This window comes from Lolium perenne, chromosome 2 (genome assembly GCF_019359855.2).
Source record: "Lolium perenne isolate Kyuss_39 chromosome 2, Kyuss_2.0, whole genome shotgun sequence".
NCBI lineage: Eukaryota > Viridiplantae > Streptophyta > Magnoliopsida > Poales > Poaceae > Lolium > Lolium perenne.
This window is the reverse complement of record NC_067245.2, coordinates 319,554,956-319,562,868: the sequence shown is the minus strand read 5'-3', so window position 1 is coordinate 319,562,868 and position 7,913 is coordinate 319,554,956.

Genomic DNA, 7,913 nt, shown 5'->3' with positions numbered 1-7,913 from the left:
ATAGCGTTGTCATGACAAAACGGATTTTTTTATCACTCGTACGGTCGGACAGCTTAATTAGAAATTCAGCGTCGCTCCCGGAGTTTGAATTTGGTTTAGAAATTCAGCGTCGCTCGCGGAATTTTGAATTTAGGTTAATATTAAAATACCACCATCAATGGCAACATCACTTATATTGTGTTTTTTTATATATAGGAAAAACCACATTTTGTTTAGAATTAATTTATTTAATTATTTAGTATGTCATATTTCATAACCATCGGCTACCTGTTATTACATAAGACAAAATCGGTGTCAACAGATGCAAAGTACATTAAAATGGTGTTTTACTCAAATCTCGAGTAACGTACAGTAACATTGTGTTAGCAAAAAGCTTTAATTTGTTATCCACAGGTAGGATATGCCGGCCCTCCTCTGAATTTTTAACTTCACCGCTAAGGATTAGAAACTACAAATGTGGCAGTGAGCTAAACAACAAAAACAGAGAGACAAAACAAGAGAAGAAACGGACAACAAAAACAGCTACCAACAAATGCAAGAGATAGAGCTTAGCCCAAGAGGCCAAGACAGCGACTATGACGCAAAGGCTCGCTTCAGCATCCGTCGAGGCATTTTATTACTTTAATGGTTGAGAAGCCACACACGCTCCCAAACTACGCACCTGTAGTTAATAGAGGTTGATGATAACCGGACCTAATAACGCGGGATCAGAGTTCTCGTGAGGTAAGCATGAATGATTGTTCAGCTTGGATTCAGTTATGATAGCTTGGATCCGAGTATGTACAGCTATCATAGATATCGATGTAAGCTGATTTTCTATTGCCATCATCTAACTGACCCGTTCTTCTCGTCCTTTTCTTACTAGGCAATTAAGCTAGCAATTTCTGGAGAAGTGCAGATCAATCAGTTCTTGGTTTAGATGCTGGTGAGTGATCAATCGGTTCTATAATCATTCATGTCAGTAAGACAGTTTACGTGCTCTCTTCTGAATCTTTGGCCTTTTTTTTTAGGTGGGCTATTTACAATCTGCGTATCACATCACTTTTCCGCTGACGTACGTATACGCTCCATATTGCCCGCTGGAAAAATGCAATCAATACATTTTATCCTTTGCATTTTTCCAGCGGGAAGAAAACCCCCCTTTTTTTAGATTGCAGATCATGGCATGCATTGATTAATTTAGTCACTGACTGCACCCTATTGCGATTATAAATTAATTTGATCTTATGGTTGGCGTGCCGGCAAGTTTCTTTAAACTTGGTCCGTCGTACAACCATAGGTAAAATACACATATGGCACAGTTTTGTCATTCCCTTTTTTTTCATATGAAGGGATAGGTTTTTATATGATATTGCAATCACGGAGAAAATCTTATTGTTGCCAAAATTTTAAATCTTCTCATGGTTGGCGTTCCAGCAAGCTTCTACCCGGGCTTGGTCTGTCGCACAATTATGGAAGAACTACATGAAGACTTGAGCATAATAAGAATCGTTATGTAGATCCTTTTTCAAGACCTTAAGCATTTCTTAACTTTGCTTTATTTTGCAGAACTTTAGGTTGGAAGTAGTTGTTCGCAAAGCTTCATTAGGTAATATACTTATTTTTTTTTGCTTCGTATATCGTTCTGATTTAATTTTGCCCATTTTATGTATATATATAGATGGTGCTTGGTCAACCTACTCGCTCCTCATATCAACTGAAATTATCAGAGCTGGCCAAGAAACAGTTGTATGAACCTGAGACAACTGCTTTAGCCAACCCTACACTCACCAAGTCAGCGGAAATAGGGGCGCGAGTGGTTCCTGGAGATCGTGGATGGCACTCGGAACATTCGTTTGATGCTCTAAGTTACCACCCAACCGCACCAAGGCCTCACGCTGAGTTACTTTGTACCTTAGGGAAAAGAATGGTGTCGAGACAATTAGGTTGGGAGAATCATAACATCTCATACGTCCAACGCCCCATTGGTTATGTTGAATGGGGTGCTGAAGTCCTCACCAATCATTCTTTTAACTTGAAAGGGGGTGAAGATCACACAGATTATATATGTGGAGCTATATATTGCTCTCTCTGCGACTATACTGCTTCCCCTCCTCTGTTGCAATCTTTGCTAGAGAAATGGAGTCCACAAACCAACACTTTTCTGCTCTCATATGGTGAGCATACGATCACTTTACTCAACATGCTCCTTATGGCCGGGCCTCCGATCGTTGGGGATCCTTATGAAGAATATATCCCTCCGCTAAAAGATCTAGATCCTTCTTTACTTCTATTTCCAAACTTTTATCTCAGCCTTTTGACAATATGGGAGGATCTCTCTTCTAAGAGTGAAGGCCAGTTAGTATCTTTCCAAGATTGGTGTGATTATTTTCACAATCATCGCCCCAAACCTTTGACCTTCGCTAGTCTTCGAGAGAGTCGTATGTATCTTGCAACATTTATCGCAGTTTGGCTATGTAGTTTTGTCGTTGTTGGTGGAGGACCATACATTCGTCCTGGTGTTCTCGTCATGGCATCTTGGATTGCTATAGGGCGCAAAATTTCACTTGCTCCACCGGCGCTTTCTTCGCTGTACTTTTCGCTCCGGTGTATGAGTATGCATCCTGTGGGACCCACATATAGCAAGGCACCTTGGCCAGTTCATTATGTCATAGGGTGGATGCATCTTTATCTGAAGAAAACTTTTGGGGCTAAGGGTAAAGGAAATCGTCTTCCCACTCCTAGAACCTTGCTCATACAGCCAACCATGATAAGTACTATGTTCAGGTCCCCGGATGAATTTTCTCCTAAAACGGCCTATGATTTCTTTGAGAATCAGATAAACATCACTTGGTGCCCTTATTCTTCACGTAACCTGAATGGAGTGGATCAGCTACAGAGGTCTTTTATGATTTCTGTCCGCCGAGGTATTCTTCCCTGGAGGTTCTTATTTCAGAACATTGATGTGTGTATAGCTGAGCCCTATCATCCGGATCGTGTGGCTCGCCAATTTAGACTGGACCAATTGATACCATACGATCCGTTGAAATCTTTATTTACCGAAGCCGATGTTGGTATTGCATACACCTACTGGTCCCATTTGTTATGACCAAGTCAGGAGAATATCCAACATCCTCTTAGCAGCCGATATGAGGGCAAGTGTTCTTTGCCATGGGACGATTGGTGGAAGAAGTTTTTTAAACCATTCAGTGACATTTCGTATAAACTTAGGGATGGCAGTTTGCATGGGAAAATCCCATATGATGAGAGGAAGAATGCGTTTAAGCAAAGTGGGAAACCATTCATGTCCCAACGCAAGCTTTCAAATTTAGATCATGTTATAATAAAAGAAGTATCAGCAAGGCGTCAAAATGAGTACATTACCGCTATTGAAGCGAAGGAGAAAGAGATCGTGGATTATTGGAAACAAATTTTGGCGACTTTTCTCGGAGATAATGAGCCTCCTAAAAGTCCTCGACGCGTGAGTTAATAACTTTTATTTCATTTAATCTATTTTATCACTGTCACAGTTTCTTTGTATAACATATTATGAACCTATATTATTTACAGAAAAGGAAGGATAAGGGTATTGTTATGTCTTCTTCTGCTGATATTTTGCCTCCAGCGGGTGAGAAGGCTGGTGACAATCTTTTGCTTGATAAGCTAAAAGAACCATGTATAACTGAAACTATCTCTTCCGATGAGGACACGCGGCCTACAGCTAAAAGAAGAATTCATTTTGCCGATGATGGGGATATTTCCAGCCCTCTAAGATTGGATATTCCTTTATACGTGCCTAATGATCTCAGCTGTGCGGCTTTGGACAACGTTCTTAGTGGAGATATGGATCACGGTTTTGAAGATTTTAACACGCTAAATGTAGATGATTATAGCGCGTCGGGTCTGGATGATATTGATCCTTCAAATTCTTCCTCACATACAGCTTCGAATATACCTTCAGTGATTGATATTCCAAGTCATTTATCTTCATCTTTACATGGTAGTTCTATAAATATTCTTATATTTTACTTTATTTGTTGAGTTTCTTATTCATTTTCTTTTATAGAAATATTCATCTGACTCTTTTTGCCTCTCCCTTTTTTTAGGTGCTGAAGGCGCTCTTGTTAGCAACGAGGGAACTTCAACCCGAATTGCAATGTCTTCCATGAATGTTTCCTCTATTGCTGAAGTTGTTATGAAGACCTTTGATTCGGTATTTTTTTTTTTTTTTTTTTGAGGGGGAAAAACAATTAATCAGCTCACAAAGTAGTTTACAGAGTCTTGATTACATAATTCCCTAACAGCTTCTGGGACAGGGGAAAGCCAAATATTACTAGACCCAGAGGAAGTAGCAAGATGTGCCAGTCTATGGGCAGCTTCATTACAATTTCTACCAACTTTAGATAAGATACAGTTAGGCAGCACGCTCGTATACAACTTTATGTTCTTGTAAATATGCCAGTTCACAGAAGAAATAGCTGAGTGATTGTTGACAGCTGCAACCGCATTAGCACAATCAGACTCCAGGGAAGAGGGTGTCAGGTTGTACTCCACAGCAATCTTCAAACCTTCATATATAGCAGTAGCTTCTGCTTCTTCCGCATCCCTGCACTTTGTTCCAACCATACTTGCTGCTAGGATGATGGCACCCTGGTGATCACGGATAACTACACCTGCTGCCGATTCTCCAGAGGCCGGGCAAAAGGCCGCGTCCACATTCATCTTTGTTTCCCCTTCACACGGTGGCGACCAGGATGTTTGCTTGCTGGGGTTGGCGGCAAACGTTCGGCTATCTTCGGTAACCTGCACAGGGTCAACAGTAGACGAACCAAGACGAGAGGATTCCTCTTGTGTCGGATCCTGAAGAAAATTGTTATAATTTACGAGGAAAACAGCAGATCTGGCAATGGTCTCGTCCCCTTTACCGTGGACAATATCGCATCTCAGGTGCCAAGATCTCCAAAGCAGCATCAGGATTTGGCATCTTTGGGATTTGGTAGAATTGATAAGCAGGTTTTGGAACCATTCAGGTCCAGTGAGTCTGAAAGCTCGTTCTGGTGGGAGCTGCCAGTAAGTCCTCATTTGGGTTCTCAGTGCTCTAGATTTAGTGCACATGACAGTAGCATGGAAACTGTCTTCCTCTTCTCTCCCGCAGATATTACAAATACTATTCATTTCGAGGGTTCTTCTCATCTTGTTCTTCTTAGTGGCTAGGTTATCACAGGCAACTCTCCACCCAAAAATTTTGACTTTGTTTGGAACGTTTGCCTTCCAAATGACTTTCCAAATTTTCCTGCTGTTGTCTCTGCTTTCGCTATGACATGCACGCCATCTGGTGCCATGTTGAAGATTGTAAGCCAACCTGTATGCGCTTTTGACAGAGAACAATCCCGATGGTTCATAGTGCCAAGCTAAAAAATCATTGCATTGGTTGATAGGGAGTTTCATGTCGAGGATCCAATCAACATCACTGCTATAGCATACATCCCGTACCAGGGCTTCATTCCAGGATTTACCATCAGGCGCTAGAAGTTGGTTTACTCGTCGGATTCTAGTTCTCGTCTTCCCCTGGGAGACCTTTAGGTTATAGTCTCTCGGAAGCCAATTATCCCTCCAAATATTGACCTTGTTGCCATTACCTATCCTGTAAATGATGCCCTCTTTGATGAGATCCAAACCATGCTCGATACCATGCCATGAAGGGGATGCATCTTGTCTGAAGACGGTGTCAAGAAAGTTCCCACGAGGGAAATAAATTGATTTGAGGAGCCTAGTACACAAACTGTTTGGGTTTTTTATGATTCTCCAACATTGTCTGGCTAGCATGGCTTGGTTCATAAGCCTGGAATCTCTGAATCCGACTCCACCCAGGTCCTTAGGGCTAGTGAGAATATCCCATGCCGCCCAGTGAACCTTTCTCTTCATCTCATCTTCCCCCCACCAAAAGTTGCGCACCAACTTCATGTAGTCGTCATGGAACCCAGCTGGGAGCTTAAAGATACCCATAACATGGATGGGGATGGCCTGAGCGACAGATTTGATGAGTTCTTCCTTTGCCCCCATAGACATTAGCTTCTCGACCCAATTATTCAGTTTCTTGGAGAGACGATCTTTAGATGGCTGAAACTTCCCTTTATTCATGCGTCCTTCAGGAGTTGGGTAGCCCAAGTATCTATCTTCAAAGGAATCCCGAGAGACCTCCAAGATCTGTTTGACTTCGACCTGTTTAGTTTCTGGGCAATTCTCACTGAACAACAAGGAGCATTTGTTGGCACTTAGAATCTGGCCTGACCCCTTCTCGAACTCTAAAATAGCCTCTTTCACCACTCTCGCTTGTTCTGGATTAGCACGGAAGAACATGAGACAGTCGTCTGCAAACAGGAGGTGTGAGATACCTGGAGAGCTTCTAGTAATTTTGAACTCCTGGAGGCTTTTGGTGAGGATAGCATTATTAATCACCGAAGAGAAACACTCAGCCACGAAGAGGAAAAGATAAGGAGACAGCGGGTCTCCTTGTCTTAGCCCTCTAGTGGGAATGATTGTTTCGGTGAGTTGGTCAATACCTTTGATTCGGTATTGGACACAGCCTTTGAAGGTTTGGACAACTCCACAATAGTAGATCCTCATCGCTGTGAAGTTCTCAAGGCGATCCACTCGCTACTCCCAGCTAGGGATGATATTGCTAGAGTTGTGGCTACTCGTGCAGCATTAGAAAGGCTCATTTGTATTTCAAGTGTCATGCAAGAAGCTCAGACAACGTTAGGTTCTAAATCCCAGAAACGAGATGGAGCTCTCGTTGTGGCAGATCGAGAGCAGGCATCACTCGCCGATGTTTTAGAGACTATAGCAGCGAAGCTATCATCCATGGAAAAGCAGCGTGTTGAGAAGATGACACACTTCAAAGCTCTTAAAGTACAGATGGAAGAAGTTGAAAATTCCTTGAATGATATTGAAGAAGGTGTTAAGGAACTGAAGTCGACACAGTCCAGTAAGCAAGCTGAGGCCAAGAAGCTGCGTGACACTCTTTCCGAAGCTAATGCAAAAACTACTCAGGAAATAAAGGCCCTCCAGCCATACCTGGGCATGTGTCGGGCCGGGCTGGGCCTTGGGCCGGCCCGAGGTAGGCCCGACGCAAAAAATTCGGCCCAAGCCCGGCCCGGCCAAAAACACACCAAGCCCGCCGGGCCGTCGGGCCGCGGGCCGGGCCGTAGGCTTAATCTCAGTTTTTGGGCTACCTAGGCCCGGCCTGGCCAGGGTGTCGGGCCAACATATCTCGGCCCAGGCCCGAGTTTTTCGGGCCGGGTCGGGCCGGGCCGCTCGGGCCGGGCTGCCCATGGCCAGATCTACCTCCAGCAGAAGATATCCGTCATGGGTGATGAGATCGGTCCTATTATAGAGAATGTGAAGAAATTGCGTTCCGTATAATACCAATTTCCTGGGCCCTTCAACCTGCATGAGCTAGCTTTCCTTTCAAGCATTTTCGTATGTTTCAGTTTATTTGCATGGAAACAGTGGTCTACCATGCCATTTATTTATTCACGGTTGCTCTCCAATTGTTGGCAGCTATTATCAGTGAATCATTTCTCTTTCAGATGATGAGCATTTAGTATGATTTGAATGCCTTGAGATATGAATATGTAATGCGCACATTTTCTGCACCAACTTTATTAATTGTATTACGGTTTAGCTCACAAATTTGGAGTAGCCTTTTTTTTATATGTCACAGTTTAGACTCATAAATTTATTGGAGTATTTATTATGAACTTATATATACTTTGTGCCCCAGTTTATACTCATGAGGGTTGGAGTATTTGTTTTTTTGTACCCCAGTTTGTACTCGTGAGGGTGTGGAGTAATTTTATTTTATCTTTGCCCCAGTTTATACTCTTGAGGGGATGGAGTAATTTTCTTTTATCTTCGCCCCAGTTTATACT